Source organism: Colletes latitarsis, chromosome 9, assembly GCF_051014445.1.
Source record: "Colletes latitarsis isolate SP2378_abdomen chromosome 9, iyColLati1, whole genome shotgun sequence".
NCBI lineage: Eukaryota > Metazoa > Arthropoda > Insecta > Hymenoptera > Colletidae > Colletes > Colletes latitarsis.
The window spans coordinates 31,023,783-31,039,965 of record NC_135142.1 but is presented as its reverse complement, the minus strand read 5'-3'; the positions used below and the strand labels follow the sequence as shown (position 1 = coordinate 31,039,965).

At 46.7% G+C, this 16,183-nt stretch overlaps 1 protein-coding gene across 2 annotated transcripts in view; it reads left to right on the top strand.

Annotated features, from left to right (window-relative positions):
* Positions 1-16,183, top strand: part of LOC143345511 (uncharacterized) — a 346,505-nt gene that overhangs the window by 49,083 nt on the left and 281,239 nt on the right. The gene's annotated exons all lie outside the window — the stretch shown is intronic.

Below are 16,183 nucleotides of genomic sequence, written 5' to 3'. Positions count from 1 at the left end.
TAGGCCCGTGTAATAATTTTGGAATCGTAATTCAATATAGTTAAATGATAGACGTTTTATTTATCGAAAAGTTGGCTCGCGGGAAATGTTATTTTATTATATCCGGACCACGAGCAAAAACGGTCGTTCACCATTACTCTAAATCAGTCGTGTCAAACTTATTTTCGCCGCAGGCGAATTTGCAATTTGATATCAGCCAGGCCGCGAATGCATAATTAGTTCACCGCAGTTAAAAGTACTTCGAATGCACGCAGAATTAAAATCGAAATATTAATTTCTACGTATACATATAAGTAGGAAGGGTACATTTATTTGCGAAAGAGCATAGGTACATTAATACAAAAGTACAATACTTATTATACAAAATACATACGGGCGAGTCTAATATATCTAAATGTCGTACTATTTTCGCTAAAAGTTCTACGAGACACGAAAGCTGGGACAAAGATTAAGAATGACACCTCAATTTCGCAAGCTCTGTACTGGGAATATACAAAGTTTCGACGGTCAGAAGGTAGACGCATCCGACGGGACTCACAGTAGTTTCCATCGTAACGTTTTAGTTGATGATGTAGCGTTCGAATGCAAGTTCCTGGCTGTGTCGAACGTGAGGGGACAGACGCCATTAAGTAAGTGGGATTAGGCGCACGTGGAGTTTGGTACGGACTGATCAAAGTTTACCGAGGCACCGGTCACTCTGTACTCTCTCGACCAATTCCAAGATGTTCCAGGCTATATAGAATGTTCCATCTAGTTTCGGCGCTGGGAATAGCCGGTAATTCTGCGTGCGGTTCAATTACATTAGACGTTCGATTGTAGATGCGTTAGATCCCGATATCCCGAGCTCTCGCTTCGTAACCGAGGTCTCAATGCTCTCCGCGAAGAACGAATGACTCGTCGTGATCGTTCGTGGTGTTGACCTAACCCGCGTACGTGACTATCGTGACCCAATTTCGGCGTACGCACAATTACTACGCACTGTTTACTATCTACGCGCGCGAGATGAATGAACTCGCGCGAGCGCGCAACAAAAACGTAAACAAACCCTATCTCCGTAATTAGCCACCGCATCGACTTGAAACTAAAATCGCTATATCTCCGGAACTAATAAAGCTATCGATTCTCACAAACGCTCATTTTAAAGGGCATTTCATCCCCTATCCGATGGCTATACAAACTACTACATTTTATGCCGTCTTCTATGTTTATTTTGCAATTTACTTTGACGTTACATATTAAAAGATGTTTCAGCAATTCCTATCGATTATATGCCTGGTGTGTGATAATGAAAATGAATTTAAATACAGGATGTTTATCCTGTGTGTGAGGTATATCGAGAAATAAATAAGGCGGAGCATTAAAATAATTGTTCAGCGACCGTTGGCGTTCATAAAACGGCGTCTTGTCGCGATTCCAGGCACACGGGGGCTTTAGAAGCGACGCACTCGTACGTCCCTCGAAGGATCGTGGAACTTTATCTTGCGGTCGAGGGGATTTTGCTCGTGTTTCCGGCCCTATCGGTCGGAAGCGGGGATAGGTATCATTAAGTACGCCGTACCGGCGAAACACAGAGAGTTTGGTCCGTCTGATTAAAGTTCACGGAACACGAGACCACCGGCCACTTTGCCGATCTCTTCGAGCAATCTGCCTCGACCACACGTTGGATCCGGCCGTGCAACACGGATTCGCGGGGTTCTTTCTGTATTAAGTCCGTAGCACATAAACGTCCATCGTCCCCCTTTTCGAACCGATCGTTATTCCTGGCTGTAAGAGATTGCAGACCGTCGGATTCCGCGGATGTTTGCGGTCGCTGTCGTTTTAATTGTAGTCTTTCGGACCTCGTTAAGCGACGCGGATTATTAAAGAGACGCTATTGGGACGTTCAGATTGCGAGGGAAGGCGACAGAGTGGGACGGGGAACTGGCTGCGTCCAGTCGGACTCGTTATTCCGAGACTCGGTCGACGTCTCGACTGCGACATAGCTATAAAGTGTGTACCGCACGCTGTGAAGCACTTAGTGTGTAACTTCTGTTTCATAGTGCATTCGAGCCACGTAGAAGACTTAACGGAGTACCGTACCCAGTGGGCAACCAGCGAATTCATTTCCCAGACGTCCCATATTCTGTACCGAGACGCGTTTTCGCCGGGACTCCCGACTCGGAACTGTCTCCTCGCGAACTCGTGTACCCGGCCGTTTAACGATCTCGATAACACGATGTCGCGCAAATTGACTCGAATATTATCGTTATACATTAGACGCCCGCGGTCTCGCGAACCGGAGACGTCGTTTGCGCGTTTCACCCGTCGAGACACGAGCGCGGGGTATATTTTTTTGTAAAGTAAATGTCGCGTTTTATATGTATAACGTATATATTTAACGGTGAAGGAGGAGCGTTTCATTGTGGTCGTGCACGGTCCTCGAATGCTTCTTCGAGCTAGAATTATATGAGAGGAGCGCGTAGGTAGAGGGTGGAAAATAAAATTCAGTAATTCACTCTCGTATCGCGGCGGTGGCGATCGATGGTCGGCTGGTTGTTCAAATTTTTAACGAGTCTCGCAGCACCGCGAAATTAATTACTTAACGGTCGGAGCTTTTTCCACGGTTGGAAATGAAACCGCGCTCTCCATTTCCGCGGGTTCATTCTCCTCTATTTCTCGACGCAACGTATGCATCGACAGCCGGCTCTTTTGTGTCTCCGGCAATATACGGATACATCATTAAAAACGCGATAAGTGTCGCTACTTGTCGAACACCGACGGGTAAATGATTTTCTTCCGCTCCTTTCTGCGACGCTTCTTGCGTTAAACTACGTCGACGCGCCGTGAGTCGCGACCGGATGCTGGACGATACTCGATACGACAGTGGGACGGGACACACTTTTATGATGTCGCAAAAATTAATATGGACAAACGCGTCGCAATATTTTCCTGGCACGCCGCTTTGATACGGTTTTAATCGATGGTATCAATTTTACGAACGAAACAATATTTTATTACGTTATTAATATGGTTTTGGTACGCAACGAGCGAGATATTTTTTATTTTAGCTTATTAAATCTTCGCTGGTATCTTGATATTTTTCTAGAATATTGTTTGGTTAATCGACAAGGAATATTTTTAAGCGCTCCACTCCTTGGATTTTAATGAAACTTTTCACGTTTGAAGAGCGGTTAAAAGTAAGTGAAACGTATTTTCTTTTCACGGCGGTAACTTCAGTTCAAGGGGTGGAACCGCCCTCCAAAGTTTCACCCCTTAATACTATCTTGGAATGTATTAGAGGTATAAGGAAGTCTTCTAAGTAAATTCTGCATGCTCCTAGATAGGAAATATCGTCAGCCACATTCTCAAAATTAAAACAAAAAGTCGATTCGTCTCGGAACTCGCGCAAATATTCGACTAACGGTCCGCAAAAGGGGTCTTAATCCGTGATTCCTGCACTAACGAGAGAGGAAAGGTAGGAAAGAGGGAAATAAGAGTCGAAACGACGCGACGGAGGGAGGGAGAGACCAACGTAGGAGATTAGAGATCTACAAGTTATCTCGAAAAGTGGTTTTCGTCGTTGTACAAGTGGTGGTAAGCGGCTTAAAGTCGCGTTCACGTGATTTCGGTGCGTGTCTCGCGCGGCTCTCATCCTCGCGGATAAATCTGCATTCTATTAATTAAGGATCCGAGTCCGCCGATGGGGACCGTCTTGGTTGTTCTAAAAGAGAGGATCCACGGAAGGAATATGTCCGTGAGATCAGCGTCGAGTTATGGTCGTTTTCTGCGTCATTTACCTCACAGGTTGCAAAGTCAACGAAGGTCCGATCCCAGTAAACGAAACGAATAAATGGAGAAGTTTCGAAATTTTTGAAATGTTTACTGTAGGATCACGTTTGAGAAATCGTCGCCATTTTGAGTATATGTACAGTACAGAGACGTGAAGTTGGTAGGTCTGATCGGTTACAGCGTAATCTCCTTCGTATGGACTCGGGAAGGTAGGTCTGTAGGAAGGAGATTATACCATACATAATCAGACACGCTCGTTGCACAGTTCAGCTGTATGGTTTTTTGCAAATATCTCGGAAACTACTGGTTTTATGGACAAAATAGTTATTACCAAAAATAGAGGGCATACTATTTTCTACAAGAAACGTCTGATTCATATTTATAATAAACGTTATATTTTACAAGAAAATTGAAAGCTAAAGAATATGATCTCTGTACATTTAAGAAAATTTCGGTACTAGGTAAATTATCGGTATCTATCATTCGTAAATAACTTTATTAACTTTCGATTTAACGTCTCTCCTATGTTGGATTGAAACACATCGTTAAAATTATACGTTTCGCTTCCGTCGTGAGAGCAATCGGGAAAACAGTGGCTCTGAAATTGGGAACGGAGTCGTATATTATCGAACGTCGAAAAAAAATGGTGAAAGTGCGTTTTGTTAATATGGAAACCCACTCTTAAGAATGATTAAATAACAGCTAAAATTCGGTTCTGTCCCGACAAGCAGCGGCGAGCGAAAAGTCGTAAATGCGACGGATTAAGATCGGTTGAATTTCATTTGGTTAGTCTAATTACCTCTTGGAACGATCGGTTGTTCGTCTAATTTCCGTGGTTTCGGGTTTCTTCGATTACAGTGGCGCTCGTTATCGGGGAACCAGCGGGCGGAACGTCGGCGCGTTCCCAGATCGACCGCAACCAGAAAGTTTAAAACTTATTGTCCGCGAAATCCGGCCAATTATCGAAAACAGCCGCCACAGCCGTGCGAATTTTTTGTCCGAGGATTTTAATTAATTAGCGGCTGAGCATGGACGACGGGCCCGATCCTTTGGTAGAACGATGTACGTGCACGCCACGGACGAGCGAAAGGTTCATTAGATCCTTGCACGGGCTGAAATTCTGTCGACCACAGGGCAAATAGTTCGCCCGCGCTTTATGTAAAGCAGAGAGCGCCTTTGTATCAAAGAGCTACCCGTATGTATTCATTAGGCGGTATTTAGCATAGTTCGAATGAGCAACGGGAGCCGTACGTGGGTACACGCGTGTCTCGGTGTACGTGCGCGCGAAGAATTGTCGATGCGAATCGGAATCACGGCGCTGGATCGTCCGTTCGCGGCTCCAGAACGCGGGTCGTGCGACCAAAACAGGCGTTTAATTATTCCCAGCCAGTTCGTTATAAGGATAACGTGACTACCGCGGTCGCAGCGTGCTCGAAACCGGGCTAAAATTTCCCCAAGATAGCGGAAACCTCGCGAAACAGCCTCACGGTTCTAGGAAACCCCCAACAACTGCCCCACAATGCTAATATTTCTATCTGCAATTTTTATCAACGAGCAGAACTCTCGAGGATCGAAGTATTAAACTTTTTGCAGTGGAGCATTAAAAGCTTAATAAGGAATAGCGGTGGGGATAACTTAAAGTATGGATTGTTTGATAGTCATTTCTGAAAAAACAAATGCAACTTTTGTTTAAACTTTTAACGTTCCGCGAGAAAGGAAACTCCGCTTTTTCGAGGACTTCGCTCCACTCAACCCGTATTATAGCACCAACGAAAAATGGTTTCGCGTTACGGATGAAGTATTCCATTTCCACACCACGTTACAAAAGTTTTTGAATTCCCGGGTTCTTGAACTTCCCTCGTTATTCGTGTTCGACTTATATTTAAAGGTTTATCTGTGGCAAGCAGCCGTAGAATAGCAGGATACAATTTATTTTTGCATTTTGTATATTAATTGGAATTTATTTTATTCCGTGCTCCAGTTAGACAATATTGCTACTGGTATATGCTGGAATCGTTAACTAAATGTGTACATCGGTTATGGTGGAAATGTAATTGCGCCATCCGAAATATGACTTTGACCATTAAAAAACAATAGAAGGAACGTAAATCAAGCGACAAAATTAATAACCATGATAGCCTGGGCCAGGGATCGGCAAATAACGCCCGTCGGTCATATTTGTCCCGTCTATTATTGTGCAATCCGCGAGGTGAAAATGATTTTTAAATGAATTTCGTGGAAAAATCTCGAAATTGTTATTTCGGTATCTATGCTACAGCAGTAATGTGACACAGCCACGTTCATTCGTTTGCGTACTGTCGTCGACGCATTTACGTGGACCAGTTTCAATATTTGGCACTGCCTACATGCTCAAAAAAAAAAAAAAAAATGTTTTTCTAAAAACGAAATATGTGAAATTTCGGTGCAAATCAATTTTAGTAGACAGGAATTCGCAATCAATTTCGACGATGATGGAATCGAAATTGGGACTTCGATGAACAATACCTACATTCCTTTGATCAATAATATTAACTCTATACTACTCGTTAATTTCTTCAAAAAGAAACCTAAATTCTTTATTTTTTGTTAGCTTTACGACTGTGAAATACCCGGTGCGCCCGGGTCCAAATAGACCCAGAATCGTTACTAGCATAGAGGAACGACGATCGTAATTTTCATCGAGCGGAAACTCGGAAGCCGTAGGTACGCGTTTCGATGCAGCTTTTGATGTCGGAGTAGCAAACATTCGGAGCCGATCGTCCCGGCGAAACGGTCGGGTAGAAAAAGTTTAAAGGTTCGGTAATGAACCGATCGAAGAGGCAACCTTCATTACTATTTACTATGACAAACGGGACGGAACCTAAACTCGCTCGTTCGACGACCATCGGGCGTTCCTCTTTCGTCAAAGGATCAAAGCGTCCGAGGATCGCGCGCGAGTATTCATTTTTTCGAGTGCGCTCGTTCGGACGCGCGCACGAGTGTAGGACTGGACGTAAGCCGCGGAGGCGAACAGAGATAAAGAGAAAAGGCACAGAGCGAGCCACAGAGACCACACGCGACTAGAATCAAAATGGTGCATCTGGTGTATCGATCTTGCTCGCGGACGCTCGTTATGTAAGGTTAATCTGGAAAAGAGTCTCTTTATTTGACTTCGATCTTTGTTCCCTTCCGCATGTACAACTTTTCCGCTCACCGGTTGTACATAACTCTCCCGATCCCCTTTCCCCGGCAGCGTTTCATCTTTTCAGTGTTCTCTTGGCCGATACTTTCGCTCGTGTCTAATAGACTCCATTTCCCCTGCTTACTTTTAACGAGATTTGTTTTCCGGCAGGGGGGCTCCCGATACCATAATTGCATCAACGATTTACTTGTTTCGTCGAGTGCTCGCGGGCTCATTAGCGGCGATAAAGCGAACGTTGAAGGTCTGCTTTGTAAATAATTTCAGCTAGTCGTAATGGCCCGTTTGAATAATTCACTCCCGCCTCGTCTGACGGACTTCCTTGCTAGCAACGACGTATTTCGATCGGGAAACTCGAACGCAAAATACAGGGGGTGAAATACAGAAACGCTGGTATCACGTCGTCGCGTTTACCTGCATCGGTCGGTAGATTTCAATTTTTAGACGAGTAGATTTCGTTTCGAAAATTGCAAAGCCTGCGACAATGGAGCAAATCGCAAACAAGCGCGCAGGAAAGGACCCTAGAAGCGTATCGGCCGGAGCTTGGTCCGGAAAATTGTCCCCTAATCTGTTTACATTTAATATATTCATTATCGGGGAAGGGTTCGAGGCGGGAGGATTTGATTTCTTGACGCGTGCAAATGCATATCGAGATCGAGAGAGGGAGCGAGGAAGAGGGCAGCCTTTGGTAGGAGGCTGCTGCATGCGCGTGCGAACGCGCCATCTCGAAATACGTCAAGCGATTTAATGAGCCGGATTTCACGGGATCGGCGTTGAATGGGGGGGTGGGGAACGGGAATCTTCCTATGGGAACTCAGCGGCGTATGAGCCGATCGGCAGGGTATTGGGGAACGAAAAGCACGAACGAAAATGGTGAGAGAGGGCTGGCCTGGGCGGGTGTACGCGGAAAACTGGGGTCAAAAGCCCGCAGAAATTTTCAACAAAGCCGCTCATTGTGTTCGCGAGCGGCAAAAGGGGTGCCAAGCCACGTATATAATGTTCGCGACCGTGCGTCGCGTTCGCTTTCTCTCTTTTCTCCGCGTTCACGCACCGGTTGCGTGCGTACCTGTCGTAAAAATAGCATTGCAGGTAAACCACTCCGCGTCATTTTCGCCCGCGTCCCTTTTCGTATTTTTCTGTCGTTCGATTGTCACTCGCACGAGTTGACTTTGATCGGGGCGAACGGTCGCTTCGATCCGTTTCGCTCGGCTAATTTGACACGCGTAATATTTGACGGTCTTCGTCGTGTTTCCGATCGCAAACAGCGAATATTGCGAACGCTCGTGTAAATTTCCAGACTTTTAATCGTCGACTGCGTTTGGAAATATTTAAAAAAAAAAAAAAAAGAAAACAAATACAGCACCGGAAGATAAACAGAGCTCCTCCGGTGGCCTTTGACACCGACGGATGCGCGACCCTCGTTGCCAGCCACCGATCGCTACCGAATCGACAGCCTCTCGCCGATTTCAACCCTTCAGCGTTCTTTTCGCCTCTGTCCCGTTGTCCTACTCCGTTCCCTCGTCGTCCCTCCATCGTGCTTTTCGGTGCTTTAGAAAGCTGTGAACGCGTGATAATCGAGGACGCTGGCTTCGATTGGCGCGATCTCGCACCTTTGTCGACCGTCGAACCGTTATGCTATAACGAGTCAGCGGCTGTTAAGTTGGTTAAAGTGCCTGCTGGTTAAAGAGTGCGTGTCTCGAACGACGTATCCGGGCAGGATCATCCACTCGTCATTCCAGGGTGGTCTGGCTCTTCTTTCCCCAGACGAAATAATATCAATGGCACTTTACATTCCCGTGTCTCTCACTCTCTCTCTCTCCTCGTTTCTGCTCCCGTCGACATATCGAAGCGTTTACGGGTGTAGCAATTTAGATCTCCAGAGGTACACGATTCCCACGAACAGCACTCGAGTCGGTTTTATCCGCGACGTTATCGAGCAACAAGATCGGCCTCCGTGAAAAAAACCCGAAAGATTTATTCGTTACAAGCCCGGCGGTCCTATTGAGATCTCAAGTATCGCGACGTTGCGCAATTTTAACGTAATTAGCATAATTGAATCGAGCGGAGATTTACGGGCCGGATCAACGATCCTGTTTTATCAGCTCGGGATACAACGAGAACGCCGCGGACGACGGAGGCGTGTGCAATCGCCCCGAGTCTCGCGATTAGAAACGAAGTCGTATCTCAATCTGGTGGCAGCTAGTGGAACCATGGACGTCGGGACGTCTGGCGGTTCCAGGCGTCCCCGTTGGTTGGCGCCACGATACGGTCGCGGGGTTGCGTCGGACGCATTCAACCCCTTCGACGCCAAACGGTGAACTTGTCCACTCCGCGTCTGACCTTTGAAGAAGTCACTTCTCCCGAAAGCACCCTCGTCTCTTGCGACTGTCTTTGATAATCGACGGGTTTATCTACAGGGTGACGCGCCTCGAAATTACACCTGACTTCACAGTCGTCGTTTTTTTATTGATCGTAGGATCGCGGATTGAAAAATTTTCGATATAAATAGATGGGTCTTCTTTCTTAGAATGCCAATTATGTCCCCGTGTTTCTATAATCGGATAAAATTTGAAATCTCTTTCAGTAATATGGGAGAAACAGCTGGCGACACGAGCGTGGACGTTGTCCGAAATGTGTCGGACCGTTGGTAGGCAAATCGAGCATCGAGGAGGAATAGGTATCGGTTCGTCGCGGAGGAATTTATGGCTCTGGGTTTGGTGTTCGGTGGTTATTCTGGAAACGCTACAGACGATAGTCGAAGTGCGGGGAATCGCGTCGCAATTATCCGCACGGTGAATAGTTTATCAGGCGTGGGTCGTTAACGTAATGGAAACGGCGTTAAGGCGAGGATCGATACGGTACGCTTCGTCGTCGACATCCTCGGCGAGGCCAATCGCGAGAAAACGGAGCCGCGAGAGTGGCGAGAAAATCCGCGGCGGCTCTAATAGCGCGTGAATACATTTAATGGAGCCATTTGAATTATAATGGCCGATCGGGGCATCGATTGGCAACTGCCATCCCGGGGCTTGTTTCTCGTCGCCTAATCTTTTATCGAGATTAGAAACCGGTACGTTGCTCGATCTGGTCCCGTTATCGAGCCATTACCGGCTTTTAGTGTCCCCGGCGATTACGATCGCGGTCGGCAGCACGCGTGTTTTCGAGCGTCGCGAAAAGGAACGTCCGCCTCGACGGGCGTCAATCGATGCGGGGTTGACGCGTTGTCACCATCGCGCGCTCAGGATTATGCTAATTCGTGGATCGAGATACGCGACCGCCGAAACGCCACGGAGACACCGATGCTCGAGCAGCTTTCGCAGAAGGCCAGAAAGGCTAGAGGAGACACGCCTGAACGTCTTTTATAGCGTCGGCGAGACTCGTAAAACGGATCGGTGGTTCTTTATCGACGTTAATTCTACCGAATCACCCGGGGTTAGTCTCGTGGCGAAATCTGGCGCTCCCGCTCGATTCGAGACTCCCGTAGAAAGCGCATAACCGAGTCTCGTAAATTTTGAGAAAGTCAAAAGGATGCATCAGGGCGATATCTTAAATCTAGAAAAAAGTTTGAGCGTCTCTAAATTTTTAGCCTGCCTCTGACGAGTATCGATCTGACACTTCGCTTTGTACATTATCGAGTTTTTTCGCAGTATCGTTCGTTCAATTTCACGGGGAAAGCAACAGTGCTCGTTAGACCGCGATTAAACGATTATGCACGCCATTTGTGCCCGGGACCGGGGGGATGATGGATCGAGAAGAATATTTGGCGAGAAAGATTTTCAGGATAGTCTAGACAAGTCGAGCCGCGGGTCCACCGTTGCAATCGATAACGTAAATGTGCCCGAGCCCGCGTCACCGCTGTGGGCTAGGATGGTCGTTAACGCCGTCGAACATAATTATTTATAATTTATTTAATATCCATGTTTTAACGACGTTAATTACACAGCCGACGGCCGCCCAGCGTCGTCGCCCCGGCGTAATCACCCCTCGGGACTGCGCTCGAATCTCTCACGACGTTTTAAAGGTTTAAAACGGCCGCCCCTTCTTCACCCGTGTCTTGATAACGACTTCGTTCCACTTCGACACCGTCACGATTGTTGCACTACCCTCCTTTCATTACTCGCTGGAAGACGCATCTTTTCTTCCGTTTTTATCATCGCCATCATTACGCCGCGGAAACCAGAGCGTAGGCGATTCAACGGACGCTGCCGTTCGTCTAAGATAACCTAAATCCGGTTGTTTCGATAGAGGGTGGCGACGAGACCGTGAAATTCTAATTAATAAGCGACAAAATCGATGTCTAAACGACCGATCCACGCGACAATGAACAAAGCACAGTCTACGGGTCGTGTCCAAACCGACAACGCGTTCGACGGAACAACGTCGCGTCGTATTTATCGGTCCTATTGTTTGAAATTGAAAGCAGTTTGCTTTTCGCCGCGTCCCGTACACGACGTATGTAATAACAATGTATAATCTCGCGGTGTTATTGATTTTTGTGGGGCAAAACAGGCTTGTTCTGTGCAACAAATGGATCGGAATATTGGGTCGAACGGAAAGTTTGTGCGTTTTTGACGAGATATTCTCATTCTTCTACCCCCTCGTTGTAATTACAAGTACGTTTCAAACGTACAAAACGATTTCCACGTCCTTTCAACATTGCTCTACTTCCTCCATGTACCGTTTGTTTCAGTTTAATAGACGTTCGCTTGAGATCGCGTATTTATTTGGACGGTAACGAGACTGTGAAATTCACCGCGACCGGTCGTCTTAGTTATCTATAATGACGGTAAATTACCATCCCTATCAGCCGTGTCCCGGTGACTGGGCTGAGGAACGACGGGAAACACGGACGCGTGGGTGGCGAAGTAACCTGTAACGTGGGTCCTCCGTATCCGAGGCTCGGTGCATTCGACTGTAAAGGAACAGTCCGAGGTCACGTAGGGATCAACACCGACGCGCGTGTCCGGTAAATCGGCGAGTTGGCCGAGTCGTTGCAACGATCCCCTATGAATAATCGACACTGCGTTCACCCGCGTTTACTTAGCTCGGTGGGTGTACAGGTGGGTGGCGGACGTGGATCACGGAATTATCCTGTCCGTGGTGGACGTACCGTTTCGTGGATCGTCCGGCGGCATTGTCTCTCTCTCGATCGTGAGACGCGTCTATGGGAAAAATTTCGAGGCTCGAAATACAAAGTCGTCGGACGAAACTCGAGAGTTAAAACCGTGGGAATACGAGGGTGATCGTTCTTTTTTATTTCTCGCCCTCCTTTCGCGTCGATCGCTTACCGATAAGCTCGTGGGTGGTGATCGTCGGCTTCCTGTCCCCTCCCGTCGCGCTAAACGTATTGTAAAATTCTGTGATTTATCTAACCGGCCATCGACTTTCCCGATCTCGATCGTCGAATAAATTCCGTGCGACGGGATTCGTTACGGTCCCCGTATCGCCGGATCGACAGGACGGTCTCGAGGGAGATCGGCTTTCGCCGTGTTTATCGCACCCCTTCGTTTTGTTTCTCGGTTTCCGCGCGAAAACTGGATCAACCGCGACGCGGGACAGCCCCGGTATCGTATTCTAACGAGCGACGCGCGTTTAAGGGAACAAATAGACGGGCACGAGTTTATCCGACGCGAATCGTTTCGATCCGCGAGCGTCTGGTTCGTTATCGGTCGCAACGGTCGGTTACATCCTTTAACGAACGTGTAACGAATGTTTTGAGTGATACGCCGTTTGATAGCGAGACTAATGAAATTGTTAAGGACGGGGACACGAGCCGAGTTAACGATACGAACGTGACTTTCGCAATTAGGTATTTCTGCGTGCACCTCTGGTACTTTCATCTTTCTTGTTCGACGCCAGATGAATTCCAAACGGCAATTACCGCAACATTCTAACGCTGCTCATAGTACCGTACACGAATTGGAACCACGGATCGCGACACGAGTCACATATTTGAGTAATATTTTTCTAATTAGTTCTTTTTCGTCGACTTTGTCGATCGCGAGATAATCTATTAGCGGAAGGAACGAATCATGCCCGTGTATCATATCACCAGAAAGAAATCACATGGTTGCGTGCGTATTACGAGCAATACGTCAACAATGATACTATCTTCCAAGATAAATTATGTCACTTTTCAAACGGTCGAGCCGAGCTCGAGTACAGAGGTGGGCATTAATAGCAAGCACATTTACGTTATGAAACGAATAACGCAAAAGGAAAAGACTAATGGTATCGTTAGACGAAACGATGCAAGTCGTTAACCCTCCGTAGTGCAATTAGCTGATGTTATTATTTTATACGTTTTTCAATTTAATTTTGAATTGAAATAATTTCGTAACTACGAATATTTTTAGGAACCTTCGAATAAAATACTATTTTAAAAAATTTTTCCAACAAACCAAATATTCTATCCAGCTCTGATTGAGAGGCACTGTGTTACGGGATCTACGTTCGTAATTTCGTGCAATCATATTCCTAAGATCTTCGTTTATTTCGCTTTGGTCTATAAACGTCAATCATTATAGAAAGCTGTTCCGAGTCGATCGTTTCAAATCACTGCCGTACGATCTGATATTGTTTTCAATTCGCCCATAGAAATTTACATAAGTTAATCACACGTTTCATATCATAGAAACGTATAATTCTAAAATATTTTATAATTAAAACTTCATACGATCTCTTACTTTTATTACCGTGGATAGATTACTGGAAATATTCTGTTACACTATTTTCAATGCTCGGTATTCTGCATTATTAAGTAGAGTGTTCATTGAAAATACTCGTTTAAAATGCGCCGATCGAAGTAATTAATTGGAGTAATACTTTCGAAGAAATGATGAGAAATTCCAGTTTGATATAGTACTTGTAATATTGTAATTTATACCGGTTATTTCAAGCATCGCTGTACCACTTGAATTCAGTACATAAACTACAAGGGGCTGGTACATAAAATTCTCTAACGTACTGTTATTGGCATTAGCTTCTTACTGGCTCCGCGACTCGCGAATACAAGCCTACCACTTCATCTTATAAACTAGTAGCCAATATGCGTGTTATATGTGTATTTAAATATTTTGTTATCACGAAATGGAAGTATCATTTTTCTTCGACGATTCCAACTTTACTTTTTAAAGAAAATCTTGAGAATCGACGAGTAGTTGTGTGGATTACAATTATTTCCAGCCGGTTGAAATCATTTGGTAATAGGAACCCGGTACAAAATCAAGAATCTATTGCTCTTGGTATCCGCGATGGAGTTTAAATCGACGTTACATCATAACGCGACAACGTCTCGCATATTTGAGCACGTGGTAACGTATTCTTTCGATCGGAGCGCGGACCGCGATAACGTATGGATCTGCCAGGTGCGGAGTCGTGTCGCGCGAGATATTCTCGCCAGATATACAATATAGCCATATTTTCTCGATATTGTCTTTACCGTTTCCGCGTAGCGAGAAATAATCACTGAACGCGCGCGCGACCGAGAGCCACTCTTGCGTAGTTTATTCGAGGAGATAATGCGCACTTTTAAGCGCACTCCCGCGGTAAATTATTCTTATCTCGGGTCGCAACTCGGTTTCGACCCGCGGACGGCTGTCGGCCCGATGACAAACGCGCGTTTGTTCATTATTTTATCGGCGTGAAAAGCGCCGTTTCGAAATGTCTTCGATCCCCCGTCACATTGTTTCGCGCGCGTTTTTGCGTCGTACAGCCGGTGGTCGACCTTCCACCGGCGATGTGGGAACGACGTCCCGCTCGGGCACAATAAAACGTGTGCTTCTTTGCCGGGTATTTATCGCCGTGGAGATTACGGCCGGGTAAATAAACCGTAAATTATCGTAAACGCAAAACCGCGTGGCGTAATCGAGGCGCGGTATCGGCCGTTCCTGAAATCGATCCGTAATTCACTCGTTCTCGCGATCGAGCGATCGTTCCTTCGATTCCACTCTCCGCTCCGGTCAACTTGGATCGCAACTGTCGAAATTAATTCCCAAAATTTCGAAGAATGTCTTAAATTTTCTTTTTTAAACTGTAGATCCGAGTATATTGCATTTTGTCGTAACGAATGGCGAGAAAGGTGGTTGAAAAGATGAAGACGCATAGACGTCGAGGACGCAGTCGGAGAGACGCGTGCATTGTGTCGGTTCAGCGAGGCGTCGTGTGCGACGCACGGCGTCGCGGACGTTGTTACATCGCGCGAGACCGAAAGAGGGACGAAGGGCGCGTGTCTCCTTTCGCACGAACGATCTCGCGAGAGTGGCGTGCACGAACAATCGGACGCGTTAATTTTTCCTACGCCGTGCTTTTCCCCGTCGACGGGAACGTCGGGTTCTATGCAACGCGGGGGAACCTCGAACGGACGATAATTGATGATCCCTTCTCGCAGGCCGGGAATCTTAAGAATTCTCTTTAAAACCGTTACTCTCCGACGCCTACCGTGTCACGGAGAAAGTCCCTAGGTTCGTTCGTAGTCGGGCGAATCGAGTGTAAGAAAAAAAGGATCTCCACTCTCGGAAGAAAAATCGTCGAGGTTGTTAAAGGTCTCTTTACGGTCGGGTCCGCCGTAAATCTTGTTTGACAGTCGCGATCGTCGCTCACGGAGGCGATTCCGCCGGACGTGGCTGGATCTCCGGAGGCGTTGATCGGTATGGATGCAACGCGCGGCGGGATCAATCCGCGCGGAATGTCTGCGGAGCGGACACCGCACGTTTCGGGCCTGAGGTTGATGGATAAGCGGCTCGTGGCCCGCTGATGCTCGATTTGTCATCGTACAATGGGGTATACGCGCTCGGAGACGTAACGCGCGTTTTTAGATCCGTGTCTCCGCGCGCCATTTACGGGACGAGGTGTCGCGCGAAGGACACATTCCGACGCATTGTCCGGGAAACGGTTCCCCGTCGGGATACGGGACACATACCCCCGAGATTCTACGTTTCCAGGTCCAATTTCCAGCCATCCTTCAGATATTTCCGTGGACGTTGTGCTCGCGTTAATGGTAGGCTTTCGTGGAACCGTTTGGGGATGTATTTGCCCCCCTCACCCGCCTGCTGTTTCATTTCACTCGAGGGTGGCTCTCTAATAAATTTGCAGACTGCTGTTTCTATTTAACGTATCTCACATTTCAATACTGCTAAACAGACTGTCCATCGTACAAATCGAAATACTCTTAATGTATCGCTAGCCACCCTCGAAAGGAACCTGCAACGAGTCCTACGAATGGCTACTTGTCTCTGAATT